At 38.8% G+C, this 17,175-nt stretch overlaps 1 protein-coding gene and 1 long non-coding RNA gene across 40 annotated transcripts in view; one reads left to right on the top strand and one right to left on the bottom strand.

Moving 5' to 3' along the window:
• Nucleotides 1-13,389, bottom strand: part of LOC102128946 (small ribosomal subunit protein uS15-like) — a 127,039-nt gene extending 113,650 nt beyond the window's left edge. For 32 of the 38 annotated variants that reach the window (XR_012429938.1, XR_012429937.1, XM_065538434.2 and 29 more), the window contains exons 1-3: nt 13,061-13,389; nt 11,201-11,296; nt 8,061-8,204 (exon numbers count right to left, since the gene is read on the bottom strand). The gene's annotated coding sequence lies outside the window, so the exon portion shown is untranslated. The remainder of the gene's footprint in view (nt 1-8,060; nt 8,205-11,200; nt 11,297-13,060) is intronic. The other 6 variants (XM_074029413.1, XM_074029414.1, XM_074029412.1 and 3 more) reach the window with 1 other exon arrangement.
• Nucleotides 13,390-13,541: 152 nt separating this feature from the next.
• Nucleotides 13,542-17,175, top strand: part of LOC135969214 (uncharacterized) — a 120,951-nt gene continuing 117,317 nt past the window's right edge. For both annotated transcript variants that reach the window (XR_010584351.1, XR_012429939.1), the window contains exon 1: nt 13,542-13,631. This is a non-coding gene — a long non-coding RNA (uncharacterized lncRNA). The remainder of the gene's footprint in view (nt 13,632-17,175) is intronic.

Genomic DNA, 17,175 nt, shown 5'->3' on the forward strand with positions numbered 1-17,175 from the left:
TTAAATTTCCACCAGATCTTTGGCTTCACAGTTCAGCTCTTCTTCACTGAACATTAGTTCTTCAGCATTTTCTCAATTTATTAAGTTCACTTCTTAAAGTTGAACAAGACTCAGGATTCCAGAATGAAATGGGAGAAGAAAACGCCGTAAGTTCCAGGCTTGGAGAAGGTCATCTCTAGTCACCTGGTATTATGGTCCTTGACATAGTTTTCTAGGTTACCAGGGAATCTCCCTCCATTTTGTAGGAGACACTAATCTTTCTGTTTGGTGGAAGGCTGTTATTTGGCCAAATTCCTGAGATTATTTTCTTATAGCCTATATAGCTCTCATTGGTTTGACATGTCATATATGACATACCAAATGTACCTTTACATTTATTTATTTATTTATTTATTTATTTATTTATTTATTTATTTTTGAGACAGAGTCTCTCACTCTATCTCCCAGGCTGCAGTGCAGTGGCACAATCTCGGCTCACTGCAACCTCCACTTCCTGGGTTCAAGCGATTCTTATGCTTCAGCCTCCCAAGTAGCTGTGACTACAGGAACCCGCCACTACACCTGACTAATTTTTGTATTTTTAGTAGAGATGGGGTTTTACCATGTTGGCCAGGCTGGTCTTGAACTCCTGACCTCAAGTGATCCTCCTACCTCAGCCTCCCAAAGTGCCGGATTTACAGGCATGAACCACTGGGCCTGACCTGTTCTTAGGAAACTCTTAATGAAAAACATGTATTAAACAAAAAGGTGAGTTCTTATCTAAAACAAGTCTTCAGATGTAACTTTTCTTTGCACTTTGGTGTATCTATTTTAAAAATTCAGTACATCTGTCATGTGACCAATTTGTCTTTGTAATTATCAATACATTTCTTACAATGCTAAATGTGGAAGTCCAAACGGACACACACACACACACACACACACACACACACACTCCTTTTTCACTTATGTCATTACACTGAATTCACAGGTTTGCATTTTACTATTTTATTTCCCTTAACAAAACAATAGTCAATATATGTTCTTTAAAGTTTATAAACTGAATCTCCTACATTATTTTCTTAGAGGAAACCAGTTTTAATATTTCTCCATACTTTATTCTAGATGTTTTAGTCAAGGAGGGCTGCCATAAAAAAATCATAGATTTTTAAACAAAATAAATGTATTTCTCACAGTTCTGGAGGCTGGGAAGTCAAAGATCATGGTGGGAGCCAATTCCGTTCCTGGCTAGGGTCCTCTTCCAGGTGTAGATGGATACCTTCCTATAATGTACTCACAAGGCAAAGAGAGAAAGCTCTGTCCCTTCATCTCCTTATAGGGGCACTAATCATAATGCAGGCTCCACCCTTACGACCTCATCTAAACCTAACTACCTCCCAAAAGTCTCATTTCCAAATACCATCGCACTGTGGGTTAAGGCTTCCACATACGAATTTTGAGGTGACACAAACTTTCAGTCCATACTACTAGGTTTTCTTTTTTTTTCTTCCCCGTGTGTAAGCATTGCATTCATTATCTCTTGCTATGTAACAAATTACATCAAACTTAATAGCTTAAAACAGCATACATTTTTTATCTCAGTTTCTGTGAGTCAGGAGTCAGGGCATAGCTCAGGTAGGTCCTCAGCTCAAGGCTGCAATCAAGGTGTCGGTTAGGGCTGGGGACTCATCTGAGGCTCAGGATCCTCTTGGAAGGTCATGTGGTTGTTGGCAGAATTCATTTTGTTGCAGCTTTAGAACTCACAATTGCTTACTTCTTTGAGGCTAGCAAAAGAGAAGATCTCAGACCACCAGGCCCTCTTTCCCTGTCCTGATTAGATCCGGCCCTCCCAGGGTAATCTCCCTTTTAAGACACTATCATTTTTGCCATATAATATAAAGGAATCAGAGGAGTGATAATCTATCATATTCACAGGTCCCACTCATACTTAAGGAATTATACAGGGAGATGGAATCATCTTAGAATTCTGCCTATATACCACAAGGATGAATGGATGGATAGATAGATACAGTTTTTAAAGATTTTAAGTCAAAATTATACATGAACACATTTTTCAACGTTAGTTATTTGTACAATACTTTACAAACAACATTATGCCATCTCTGACATTCCTCCGAGATTGAAACTTTTTTTTTTTTTTTTTTTTGAGATGGAGTCTCACTCTGTCACCCAGGCTGGAGTGCAGTGGTGCGATCTCAGCTCACTGCAAGCTCCGCCTCCCGGATTCACGTCATTCTTCTGCCTCAGCCTCCTGAGTAGCTGGGACTACAGGCACCTGCCACCACGCCCGGCTAAGTTTTTGTATTTTTAGTAGAGATGAAGTTTCACCGTGTTAGCCAGGATGGTCTTGATCTTCTGACCTCGTGATCTGCTCGCCTTGGCCTCCCAAAGTGCTGGGATTACAGACGTGAGCCACCGTGCCCAGATGATTGAAACACTTTTAACACTCTTAGCTAGTAAGTTTTTACTTGCTTATATATCCCTAAATAGAATGCCCATATTACCAATTCCTTCTAGAAGAATATTTTACTTTCTTTGCCCTCACTACACTTCACTAATACCAATATTAGTACTTCACTTACATCCTTCCTTCCTTCCCATCCTCCCAATGTAGCTATAATTGCTTGTGTCAATATTTAATGCATACAATACTATAACAATGTAAATATCTTGAGATGATCCATGTACTAAATTGTGTTTGCTTTTCTTTTTCTGGACTTCTTTCCCCTAGTCTCTGTCTCCTAGAATAATTTACTAGTCATTTCATTTGATGGTCTGTGTACTCAAAGTTCATTCAAACACACACATATACAAGTTGACTAAAATATCTCTCAAGGCTCTCATTCATATTACAGATTTTGATCAATTTAATTTTCCTCGCAAAATTTATCTCAAAATTTTCTGACCTCCTCCAATGTGTCCAATTTCCCCTATGTCTGATGCCCCAGCACTTTGGGAGGCCAAGGCGGGTAGATCATTTGAGGCCAGGAGTTCGAAACCAGCCTGGCCAACATGGTGAAACCCTGTCTCTCCTAAAAATACAAAAATTAGCTGGGCGTGGTGGCACACGCCTGTAGTTCCAGCTACTCTGGAGGCTGAGGCAGCAGAATCGCTTGAACCTGGGAGGTGGAGGTTGCAGTGAGCCGAGATTGCGCCACTGCACTCCAGCCTGGCGATGGAGCGAGACTCCATCTAAAAAAGAAAAGAAAAAAAAAAATTAGCCAGGCACGGTGGCACATGTCTGTAATCCCAGCTACTTTGGAAGCTGAGGTGGGAGGATTGCTTGAACCTGGGAGGCGGAGGTTACAGTGGGCCAAGACACGCCACTGCACTCCAGCCTGGGCAAGAGAACAAGACTCTGTCTCAAAAAAAAAAAAAAAAAAAAAAAAAGACTCTTGCTATTGATGATACTTTATAATCTGAATTGTATTTTTAAATATATTAAAACAATAGATGTTTCTTATCTTTTATAAAGCATCCTTTTTTAAAAAACGTGAAAAATGTTTTTTTAAAAAAAAGACATGAGCATCCATTCATAAACAGTATATGGTAGTACAGTTACTACTATTTGCACTTTGGTGTTTACCATCTCAGATCTCTCAATATGTAGAGGAAATCACACATTCCTTTAACCAATATTTACCTAGTTCCTGCCAAGTTCTGGGCACTGTTCTAAGTCTTGGGGATAAAAGAATATTAAATAGGATATTTAATTGAATAGAATCATTTAACTGAATAGAATTATTTAATATTTAACTTAATATAATTCAGTTGTATTTATTTACTATATCAGTTATAATTAATATTTAACTGAAATAATTGATATGTAATTGAATATAATATTTAAGTGAATAGAATTATTTTAATTGTGCACACACACATTTACACATACATGTCTTTATATATACCTCTATATTTGTAAAAATTGTATATAACTTAATGTGCATGCGTATATACATAGTACATATAAATATATATATAACAGGCATGTATGCATAGATATAGGAATATGTGCAAATATTGGTGCATATATTTATAAACTAACACAATACATACATAAACACAATGTGTGTAGATAATTGGAATGTCATAAACAGTAGTAAAATTGAGTATCTTTTCATTTATTTAATAAACAGCTGGAGTTCTTCTTTTGTAAATTGCCTGTTTAATTCCTTTACCAATTTTGCCATTGGTTTAAATACGACAGAAAAGAAAGTTTTAAATTTTTTAGTCACAGGACGCTTACACGCAAACACACGTACAAAAAATCATCTTCAACTACTCTATGAGGTCAAATGCTAACTGAGTGAGGAAAGTAGAAGAGGGGGCCAGAATGTTTCTCCATTATGCAATGAATCCCAAGTAATTCTAGACGTTCTCCATCAACTTGGGAGCAAGAAGTATGGGTTATCAGGCTTACCAGGTATCCTCAACTGGAGCTTTTTATGAAAAAGTAACAGAGAAGAACAATTGTTATGTATGAGGATAATCACTAGACTTCAAGGAGTTCAGCATCCTCTGGGAGAACAAATAAAGAGATGAGCACTCCTCCCTTCCTCCCCACCAACCCCACCAAGAGATCTGAGATGATGGCAAAACTCTATTAGGGGACAGGCCTTGGCTATAAGCATAACATTTTTTGGCCTCTTTGTGTATGCCTCTGCTCTCTAAGCAGGAGAGTTGGCCTTTTTTGGCTTGGCAGGATGGCTCCCAGTGTTTCTTCATTTCCCTCCTTGCTCTAAGGCAATGGGGTCCAGACTTTTGCTGTGTATGAGATCCCCCAGCAAGCACAAATGCTGTTATAAGATATCTCCTCAAATTAGCCTATTTTATGAGTTGTGATGCTGCTATCAAAGGGAGCCCAGGTTCTATGGCTCCGGAACAAGGTGAATCGACCTGAGCCATCTTCTGAGGGGCAGGGACAGGAACAGGAGACAATGGGCACAAGCCCTTCACTGGGCCCTGAAAGTTATCCTCAACGGAAGCCCCACCCAACAACTTCCTGTGCCCGGACTTCTGGCAGCCGTTGGCTCTGTCCTTCCTCGCCAACAACAGGCTTTTACACCTGGATATCACCTTTGTCATATTAGCATCAAGTCTTTGCCCAGAGATCCCGGAATAACTCAGAGAAGTCAGGGAAGCCCAATTTGGGGTTAGGGCCTGTTCAATCTCTCCGCTGAACCGACGTTTCTAAACCGAAAGACCTCACGGGACGGACGCTGTAATGGCGTACGGCATTTTAAAACTATTTCCTCACGATGGCAGTAGTGCTCCAGATATACCAACACGTACTGCTCCTTAGTCCTTCTCCCGCCCTTTCTGTCCAAAAAAACGCCAGCAAGAAAAGGACGCCAGGAAATATGGCAGCCTTACTTTTGCCTAGTTTGGGACAATCTGATCACGCTGCTGTACTTTTGCTTTTGGTTTCCATTTGAAACGAAACTGAGGCCTTCTCTTTTTAAGAACTACATTTCCAATAGGTTTAGCCTTCACAGTTGTGTTCTCGCTCACTCAGCATTACATCTCCAGTATTTTCCCAAGTTACCAACTTCTGCTTCTGGATTCAAGACTCAAGAATCCAGGCCTAAGCAGAAAAAGAAAATGCTAGAAACTCAAGGCCGGGAGGTTCTCTCTAAGTACCAAACCACATGTCCTTGCCTGGCTCATCTATCTGTAAGGCTCCCAAGGAATTCTATATTTTCAGGATAGAGATCTAAGTCTTACGTGTTGACTTGTTGGTAACCATTTGGCTGGAGTCTTAAGAGAAGTGCCCAAATGGCTCTCATTCCAAGGATTTTGTCTTGTGATTTCATTTACCATTCGAAGACACTTTCCGATGCCATTAAATGGTCTCCAATTGCTTCCTACCACTTCACTGGGTATGTAGGGGTGTGTGCGTGTGTATGTGTGTGTGTGTGTGTATTTATCTTTGTATCTGTATTTACCATTTATCTCTTAGAGATAAGCCTTAAAATCACTTCCTCATTAATAATTAAGACATGATGTTTGCCAAGGATTCAGAAATAACCATGCACTGATAAAGAGTAAAGCACTATCATAAAACTGATTAAGACCACTGATAATTTTTTAGATCATGTCCTCCTACTCCTTTCAATACACACAGAGTTTTATATTTATGTTCATATGTGACAATAAATTTATATTAAAATTGGTTGTTTGTACATGATGGTTTGCCTAGGAGATTGCCACTCCTGATTCTAAGACAGTTTGGCCACATTATATAAAATTTTTGTCTTCATATTTAGTAATGAAAGCATTGCAGAAAAATGTTTCTTGGCTGGGCGCGGTGGCTCACGCCTGTAATCCTAGCGCTTTGGGAGGCCGAGGCGGGCGGATTACCTGAGGTTGCGAGTTCAAGACCAGCCTGGCCAACATGGTGAAATCCCGTCTCTACTAAAAATACAAAAAATTAGCTGGATGCAGTGGCGCCCAGCTGTAATCCCAGCTACTCTGGAGGCTGAGGCAGAAGAATCGCTTGAACCTGGAGGCGGAAGTTGGGGTGATCTGAGATCACGCCGCTGCACTCCAGCCTGGGCTACAGAACGAGACTTCGTCTCAAAAAACAAACAAAAATGTTTCTTATTGCTCCATTTATTATATAGTTTAAATATGGCATATATAACATATAATATTGCTATATATATATAACACATAATATTGCTATACATATATATGCACATTTATTTCACCTTAATTATAACTTGACTTATACTGGGCATAGTTTTCTACAAAGTCTTCTGCAACAACTTACATAAATTGCATGTTTCCGTATATCAACATCTATTTTCCCTAGCTGGAAATTTCTTTATACTTTATTCTACAAGGAAGTTTCTCTTCGAAGGAATTATAAAGGTAACATCTGCTGTTGGAAATCTGCTCATATTTTGAGAAATTACAAAGCCAAAAATAAATGGTATCTCAATGAAAACTAGAAGAAATGACTTTTAAAATGTCTTTGCCATACATTCTCATATCTTCCCTATCCACATATAATGTATATTTTTTAACCTAAAATCCCAGTTACCTTGTATGTCAGACATGCTTTTCTCACTTATGACAGTTTGAGGTATTTGGAAACATCATTAACTACTCCTTGGAATAGGCAATATTTTTAAGGTTGCTTCTTAAATTTTTGCATTTCCTAAAATTAAGCATACATGTTTACAAAATAACCAGATACATTAGCCTTGTACAAAGAAGTGCAGTGAGGCCACAGGTAATGCCCACTGACGCGGATAAGGATTTTTAAAATATGGGTGTCCTGAATACACCTGTTTTCTGTGATCAGTTAAAGATATAAATATATTAGGTTTCAAATAGCCAACAAATCAAGTTTTCACCAATAATTTCTTTTGCACATATTTGTTCTGGGTTGACTCTCAAATTACAAATATATCATCAGCTTCTTGAAAAATCTCTTAGAATACGCAATATATGAAGAACAAATGGAAACACTTTATCACAAATCCCACTTTTTTGAGGCATCCACTATTAGCAGCTTGATGAGTATATTGGTTTAAACATTAAAAAATGATATATAACTGTTCAATAATAACTGATGCTATTTAATGAAATAAATTTAGTCTATATCTCATCAATATACTCCCCACATTCCTCAGCACAATGCTAGACACACACACACACACACACACACACACACACACTTTTCCATTTCTTTTCTTCAAATCCATCCTCACTGGTCCCACTACACATAGAATTTGGTGCCCTGAATTCTCAACTCAACTCTAGACCATGAGTACTCTCCAATAGCATTAACTTTTCTTGAGGAACAAGATAGTTTTTTATGGCTAAATCTCATAGCATTCTTTTACTGTTGATCAAACCGTAAGAATCATATGCATCTGGGAAAAAATCAGTAAGTGGAACAAATATATAGCAGTAAAGAAATGATATTCTTAAGAAGTTTAATTGATATTCCATTGATGTTTGTTATATTGCATTCTGCTCTTTTTAATATATAATTGTACATTGTGGGCACATGTGGACAGGTTGTCAGGATTTGGTGAGTTTTTACTTACATGATACATGAGGAATATCCTTGCATGATACATGAGGAATATCCTTGCAGCTTGAGTTGCTTCTTTCTATCATAGTTTTCTCAGGTCTCACATCACATAAGTCTCATCATATGTCATTAAATGTGCTTCAGAAAGCTGGATTTTCTGTTAAGTAAAATTTGGAAATAGAATTCAGAATAGAGCCTTTAAATCTTGCATGTGTGTAGAAGTGTGTGCGTATGTTTTAAAGAAAAATACATCTTGTAATATGTTCTTTTCCTAATTATATATTGAGATGGTGCTGGTTTCTTGAATTTTTTAAAAACTTGCAAATGTAAGCTTTTCTCCTTTTCAACATTTCAAGGCTTTGGACAAGTGTAAGTTAAAACGTGAAGGCAAGTCATTAGAAACATCACTGCAGAAAATTACACACTGTTAGTTGCTTGACTGGGGAACTTTCCAGATAACTTCCTTTCTGCCTATTTACTTTTCTGAACCAATATGTTTATGTGTTCAACTTGAATTAATAATGTATGTAATTAAGAGAGAAAGAAAAACTTCATTTTTCTTTTCAATTTCCTTGTTGTTAGCCAACCAGAATGGTTTGATCCCGTTACAACATTTTGCATTTTCTTGCCTAAATCAGAGGTGTGGTCACCTCCCCTATTGAGGACTTGGCGAATGGATTTCAATCTTTCCAAAGGCTTAAAAAGACTACCTACTATAGCTGAACTTAACTGTAGTTGAACTTGGACAATGGATGTTTTGCCCCCTCCCCACCGCCATCCTTGCAAAAGAAATCTCAGCTGTCCTCTTTGTCCTCTCCTTTCTACTTTCCTGTGGGAGTTTGGCTGTGCGATCACTTTCAAGAGGTAGTCTCTGGACAAAGGGTATGCTCATGTGAAAGGTTAAATGATTTGGCCAATTGACCTTCAAAGAGGTGAACCAATTAACAGTGCTTCTCACTTGGTAGGAGCTTGTCCAATTCTACAAATCATTACACAAACATTGACATCAATGGATTCCTTTTCAAAGGCTTGCTAGGGGTTATGATAAAGATTTAAGGCCATAATGGAAGAATACAGTGAACTGCAATTTACTTCTGTACTGGTGAATTTGAGACTCTGTGATAACAGAGGTGCCTTATTCCTTTGCCATCTTTCCTGCTGAGTGGTTTTCTTTTTAACTTCATTTTGAAACAGCTTTTGATCTGAGATGAGTGTCAATGATTGAGCGGTATTGAGAGTTGGCAATAGTTATAATCTCCCATTACTGGTCACAGTGCCATGTTTGAATTCCTGGAACTCAGCAAGGTGCTGCTGCTTTAGGCCTTTATCCACTCTCTGACCAGATAGTCTCTTAATGTAAACCAAAATGTGTGGGAATACAAAATTCCTGACCCTGAGGAATTCTACGGCTGGGGCTACCTCTCTGTCACTCACAATTGTAAGTTCAGATATGGTGCACTGACTCCATACATCTGGCTTTCCTAGTCTAGCATATGGTCAAGTCAAACTATGACTCAACAGCTGGCAGCCTAACCCATCTGATGCAGGGTTTCTCTCAGTCACCTGCTTAGCTGAAGTAGGCTGAAAAGGTCAGAGGTCACCTTACACTTTCATAGGGTATTTGAGACCATTGAGACATGCTTTCTCAAATGTTTTCAAACCCTTCTTGGCTCATGTCAACCTATAACATCCTCAAGGACAGCTAGACCAAGACATGAATAGTAGGAGAGTCATTTTCCCCAGGGACCCTATGGTCTTTGTAGTAGTTGCTAAAAACTTCCTAATAGATGTTATAGCTCCACCCTGGGCAGGTTGAATTCAGATGGTGACCATATATTACAGCAGTACCCAAGAATAACATTTCTTCCTCTTCTGTAAGTGGTCAGCCACTGAATCCATCATTGATACACAAGAAAACTCTCATGTGCAGTCAATCTTAAGAACTTTTTGCCTTTTCTTGCTATGCTATGGGCAAGTGTCCTGAGGGTCCTGATGTGCTCAGCTTTCCAAAGGAGGGTGTCCTTAGAGGCCTTACAAGGAATCTTCATTAGAAAAAGGCTAAGAAGCAGGCACAAAGAACAATATTTGCTAATCTGAATGAACAGTTAGGTCCCAAGTCTCAATGGCCTCATCTTCCTCAGGGGAAGGCCAACAGCTAAAGAACTCATTTCTGTTCCCTTAATAGAGCTAAGAGTATGTCTCTCTAAATAGGGAAGCCTTCACATTGGGCCCTAGAAAAAGTGCTGCAAAGCCACCATAGCTGTTACCTCCTGGCTTCAGAAAATACTTCCAGGTCTGCTGGTTGTGTATATCTGCACTCCTGTTGATGTTCAATGATTTATTGGCTTGCCCAAGTGACACACACTACCTTCTCCTCAGGTCTTCCTTGCTCTAAGCAATAGGGGCACCAGACTTTTAGGTATCCTTGAGACCCCTAGAAAGCACGCTGGCTGCTGTTAGACATCATCTGGAATGAGATGTTTCATCTGTACCCTAACATTGCTGACACCTTGTGCCAACCCCCACCTCATTGTTCAAGGGGCACAGCCAGAGGATATGTGGCCAGAAGTCCCCCCAGATAGGATCCGAGCCATTTGTTTTAGCCCCACCCTCACTGGGTAGATATCTAAGCCCCAATACTTCCTATACTCCACCTGCCTAGCAGCTGTCCCCTCAGTCCTTCCCCTGACCCTCCACTTAACAGCTTCTCCCCCGGGATCCTGCTTTTGTCCAGAGCTCCTGGAAGCCTTCAGATTTAAAGTGAAGGGGACGTACTTAGGGCTAGGGTCCGCTCAACCTCACAAAAGGCCCAACATTTCTCAGCTGCTAAAACTTGGGGGAACTCTAACAACTTTGGGTTTATGTTTTGTCAAACTACATCCTCTTGATGGCAGTATTGCTCTGGAAAAGCTGATTAGCCCTGCCTGCGCACCCCACCCCCAAAGCCCTTCTCTTCTCACCCATTCAGTCTGAAAAAGCCACCAAGACAAAGGAGACAGGAAACAAAGTTGCCTTGCTATTGGCCCTGTCTGGGGGAAATCTGCTCATTCGAATTCACTTTTGCTCCTGGTTTCCCTCTAAACTCAGACTGAAGCCTATACCACCCAGTTTCATCAGCCATACTTTGTGTAAAGAATCCCATTTCCACTCTACCTTAGCTTTGTAGGTCTGCTCTTCTTCATTCAACCTTGATCCCCAACATTTTCCCAAGTTATCTGCTTCAGTGGGAAATTCCTTAGGGACCTAGGGCTAAGAAAGTGAAGAAAATAATGGAAATAACAGCCTGGAGAAGAGCAAATCTAGGCACCAGGCCATGTGACTTGTTTCACTGCCAGGTTCCCTGTGAGTCCTCCATTTTCTGACCTGGGCACTAGGTCTTGTGTATTGAGTTGGGAGCAGCCATGTTAGAACCCTAATAGGAGGGTCCAGATAGATCTTAAGGCTGAATTCCATACAATGTCCCTCTTGGGGTGACACACACACTCCAAACTTACAAAATTCCAGTAGAAAGGAACATGATTTTGTCTTACGGTTCCATCATTCAACATTAGAACACAAGCAAGTTCCCACGCACATCATTATTTGATTTTTAATGGCTTCCTATGACTTTATTATGTATGTGTGTGCCACTGCTTAAGCCTTAGGAATCAGTCTTACGGTGTTTTCTCATAAGTAATTAAGACATGGTGCTTGTAAAGAATTTAGAAAATAACTATGTGCTGATCAAGAACAAAAGCACTGTCATAAAATCTTGTGTTAAACACTAATAGCCTTTTGCATATTTACTCCCATTATTTCAACACACACACAGGTCTGTATTTATGGTAATACACTACAATAAACTTATATTTAAATTAAATTTATATATGCATCATGTTTTAGATGCAAACTTTTCACTGTTGGTTCCTGGGTAACTGAAATTGTCATGAAATATTTGCAAGACCTGGATTTTAGATAATAAAACATTTGCAATGAGCTTCTTGATTGACTAATTCATTAAAGAATATTAGGTTCTCAATTTTTTAAAAATTTATACACAGGACGTAATACCTATAATACCACCACTCAAGTATCTTAATTTTGATACCTGCTTCACCTAATCATTACTATGCTGACTATAAATGTGTGTGTATATATATATACACACACTAACATTGGAAGAGGCACTACGTGCTTATGCCTCAGAACATTAGGGCTTCTTTTGTTTATATTTTTCAAAACTTATACCAAAATTTTATCTTAAAATTTTATGTAAAATCTGTAAAGTTGAAACGCATACTCACTCTAACACTGACCATGATTATACATATATATGCATAATGCATATATATGTATATGCATAATGCATATATATGTATATGCATAATGCATATACGCATATACATATATATGCATTAGATAGATAGGTCCAAGTTACCTAGTTACAGGCCTAGAGAGAAAAAAAATGGTTGCACCTATTTTATGTATATATATATTTACTTCTCTTTATTTATTTATTTTTATTCAACCCCTGGGAGCATGGACTATTCTTCTCTTTAAAGATAATTGAATGCAAACTGGATATAGTTTTGCACAAAGTCTTCAACACTACCTTATACCATTTGCATACATGAATAACAATGTATATTTTTGAGTGCTTGGATTTTTTTTCTATCTTACTCTAGAAGACCTTTCTATTTCAAGAAATTACAAAAGTTACACCCACTGCTGGCACCGTTTAGATTTTAAGAAATTATAAAATAGAAAGTAAATGGTACTTCAATCACAACAATAAATAGCCACTTAAAAATATCCTTGCCATACATTCTTATATCTTCACTTTGCACAAATAGTATATACTTTAAGAATATGTTCAAATTCTCTTGTACTTTGAATGCTAAAACAAGTTTTCCTCATTTGTAACTTGAATGCTTTTCAAATCTCATTAAGTATTCTTCAGAATAATGACAGGTTTTAAAATCTTGCCACCTGTTTTTGCATTTCTAGAAACAATCATGCTCCTTTTCAATGTACCTGCTATAACAGCCATGTATGGAGAAGTGAAGCGAAGTCACAGGTAATGCCACCTCCAGCAGATAAGAACTTTTAAAATGTGGGTTCATCTTCAATCCTCTTTACTCGATTTTGGTTCTCATCTGTTTGTGCGTGGTCAGCTCTCCTAGCAAAAGTGCTAACCCTTCTTGGTTTGGCGGGCTGGTTCCATTTCTCTTCAAGGTCCTCCTAGCTGCAAGCAATTTGGTTGCACCTGAGACCTCCAGCAAGCACATGGCATCCTTCTATAAGCAACCTGGTATTTTCTGGTTCTCTGCACTGACTCTGCTACCACAAAGGTCCTAGGCCCCAGAGCCTGAAGGCACCACGTGTCGGCCTTTCCCAGACTCTCAGGGGCGGGGAGAGAGACAAATACCCACAAGCCCAGTACTTCGTTGGTTGGTGGCTTCCTCCAGTCCCGCCCATACTGGGAGAATACCAAGACTCCACCCTACAACTTCCTGGGCCTGGACTTCCTGGCAGAGACAGACTTAGTCTTCCCTCCCCGCGGGCCATTTCCTACACCTGGACCTCAGTCTGTCCAGAGCTTCAGGTAGGCCTCAGGAGGTGGAACTAAGATCCAGCTCACGGTCAGAGCCTGCTCAGCCTCTGACAGAACGGACCTTTCCAATTTAAGTCCTCTAAGGGATGGGGCTTTTTCCAAAAATTTCCTCACGATGGCAGTGTTGCTCCTGGAATTCCATCCAACACTGCCCCAAGCCCTCTTCTCCCGCCCGTCCGGTGTGAAAAAAAGATGTGACCAACATACTAAGGCACCAGGAAATATGGCTGACTTGAGAAACTTGCTCACAGTATTGTGATTCTGCTTTTGGTTTTCATCTGAAATCAAACTGGCGCCTAAACCTACATTCTCATCAGGGGTCTTTTCAGTTCAAGAACTCAATTTCCACTTACCTAGTCTTCACAGTTCTGCTTTTTCTTCACCTAGCTTTTTCTCATGGTACTAAATTATCTTGGTGTATCAGGGGTCAAACCTCAGGGATCCAGGCCTAGAGGGAAAAGCAAATGGTTGCATCTAAGGGCTTGGAGAAGACCAAATCCAGGCACCTGTACATGTTGTTCTTTCCTGACTCACTTCCCAGGTTTCCTGGGAGTCCTACTCCATTTCTGGCCTAGGCACTAGGCCTGTGTGTTGAGGGAGAAGCAGTTGTCTGGAACCCTAAGGTAAGCGTCCAGATGGTTCTCAAGACTGTGTGCTATGCAGTGCCCATTTGGAGGGATACACAAACTCAAATATATATAAATTCCAGTCAGAGGAGACTGATACAATCTCATGGTCAAAATAATTTAAGATCGGAACACAGGCATGTTCCTATGTTATTATATGACTGTCAATGGTTTCCTGTGACTTTAGTGTGTATGTGCTTATCACTTAGGGGTCAATCTTATAGTATTTTATCTTAAGTAATTAAGATGTGGTGCTTGCAAAGGATTTGCAAAGGATTCAGAAAAGAACCATGTGCTGACCAAGAGTAAAGCACTGTCATAAACAGTACCTATTAGTAATACTGATAAACATCTGGATTATGTTTTGTAAACTAAAAAATATCTGAGACAGGTCTCAACAGTTTTAGAAATTTATTTTGCCAGTTTAAGCACATGCATGCCTGGGAGGTAGGTCCATGTTTCTTCAAAGATGATTTTGAGGGCTTCAGTATTTAAAGGGGAAAGGGCAAATACGGAGAAAAGGGGAAGAAATTTTGAAAAGGTGCGGGTAGATAAGAGGCACAGGGTAGCATTCTTTTGAGTCTTTGATCAGCCCTTCGTAAGTGAGATGAGGGTAGAGGAATAGTCACGTACACATTCATCTAGCTCAGTGAATCTGCATTTTTTATGTAGGATAAAATAAACACAGGGCAGAGGAAGCAATCAGATACGTATTTGTCTCAAGTGGGCAGAAGGAAGATTTTGAGTTCTGTCCTTTGTTCCATACCTGTGAGGATAAGCCAACATTTACATTGTCAGGGTGAAATTCAACAGAACGGTTTTACGGTAAAAATCTTGAGGCTCACAAGGAATTGCCTGATGGGCAAATTGTGAGGGAGATATGGCATTTTATGTTTTTGTTTTGTCCAATCATTGTAGTCATCTTCTTTAGGAATAAAATGGGAGGCAGGTTTGCCTGACGCAGTTCCCAGCTTGACTTTTCCCTTTGGCTTAGTGATTTTGGGGTCCTGAGATTTATTTTCCTTTCACAGTTTCAACATAAACATGCAAACTCACATACTCACGCACTAATTTCAATATATACACACAAACATTTAGATTTCGTGTCATACACAATAGTAAGTTTACATTAAAATGAGGTTTGTTTGTATGTTACGGTTTGGAGTATATTTTCATTTTTGTTTCCTGGGCAGTTTGTCACTATCATAAAAAATTTGCAACACCTATATTTATATTAAATGAAACATTGACCAAGAGCTTCTTGATTGCCACATTCAATAACAATATGGTCTCTGAAAACATGTTCACTTCATAAAACACTTATTTAACAATTGGAAATTTAATTCCTATGATGTCTCCTCTCAGGTATCATGATTTGAAGAGCTTCTAATCTTTATTATGCTGACATGTATATACTCTAAAACAAATATTGAATCACAAGTATAACATGCGTGCATCAGAAAATACAGGGTATTCCTTCCTTCTCAAAATTTTAACCTACAAGTAAATCTAAAATTTCATCTTATTTTATTTCTTTATTATTATTTTTAGAGACTGGGTCTGGCAAGTCTATGCAATCATGGCTCACTGTAGCCTTGACCTCCAGGCTCAAGCAATCCTCCCACCTCAGCCTCTGGAGTAGCTGGGACCACAGGCACACACCACGGCACCCAGCTAATTTTTCCTTTTTTATATTTTGTTGTAGAGAAGGGGTCTCCTTATGTTGCCCAGACTGATCTCTAACTTGTAGGCTCAATTAATCTTCCTACTCCAGCCTCCCAGAGTGCTGGGATTATAGGCATGAACCACGGCACCTGGCCTAATCTTATTTTACTACTAAAAAAAAATTAACAACAGATTGCATTACTGTATAAATAAAGTCTGTGTCCTCCTCTCAAAGGTTCAAGGTGAATGCATTAGCATATTTTTATATTCATCTATAATCTTTTCTTAATGTTTCCCTTTATATGTATTTATTTCCTAAAAATTAAGTCTTGCAAATTTTTCATAATGGCAAATTGCCAAGAAAACAGAAGTGAAAATATGATCTGAATCATGATATATGAATAAATCCCATATTAATGTAAACTTATATATGAAGCTAAATATCAAAGTTTCTATGTGTATACATATATACATGTACACATATACATACACATACAAATACACATGAATATACAGACAGAGTGAAATTTAAGTGCATTGTTACTACAACAATCATGATTTAAAATATACACTTTTTAGGGAGACTGAGGCAAGAGAATTGTTTGAACCTGGGAGGCAGAGGTTACAGTGAGCCAAGATCGCACCACTTCACTCCAGCCCTGGAGACAGAGTGAGACTCCATCTCAAAAAATATATATACTTTTTAAACATAAGTACACATATAGATGGATAAGGAGTCATACCTCATTTAATGACAGGGATACATTCCGAGAAGTGCGTTGTTAGGTGATTTCATCATTGTGCAAACATCGTAGTGTACTTACACAAATCTAGATAGTATAGACTACTATACTCCTAGGTTGCGTAATATAGCCCATTGCTCCTAGGTTACAAAGTGGTATAGCATGTTGTTATACTGAATACTGTAGGCAATAGTAACCATGGTAAGTATTTGTGTATCTAAACAACAGGTACAATAAAAATACGATATTATAATATTATGGCATAACCATCATATATGCAGTCAGTCATTGACCTAAAGATCGTTATACGGGGCATGACTGTATACTAATGTGTATGCTTATTTATCTTTAAACATAATTGAATGAATACCGAAGGTAGTTTTGAACAGAACCATCATCATTATCTCATACAATTTACATGTTCCCATATACATATAGGTACTTAGAGAACTTGAAATCTCTTTATTCTACCCTGGAAAGAGCCTTGTTATCTAGAAAATT

The sequence above is a fragment of the Macaca fascicularis genome, chromosome X, assembly GCF_037993035.2.
Source record: "Macaca fascicularis isolate 582-1 chromosome X, T2T-MFA8v1.1".
Taxonomy (NCBI): Eukaryota; Metazoa; Chordata; class Mammalia; order Primates; family Cercopithecidae; genus Macaca; species Macaca fascicularis.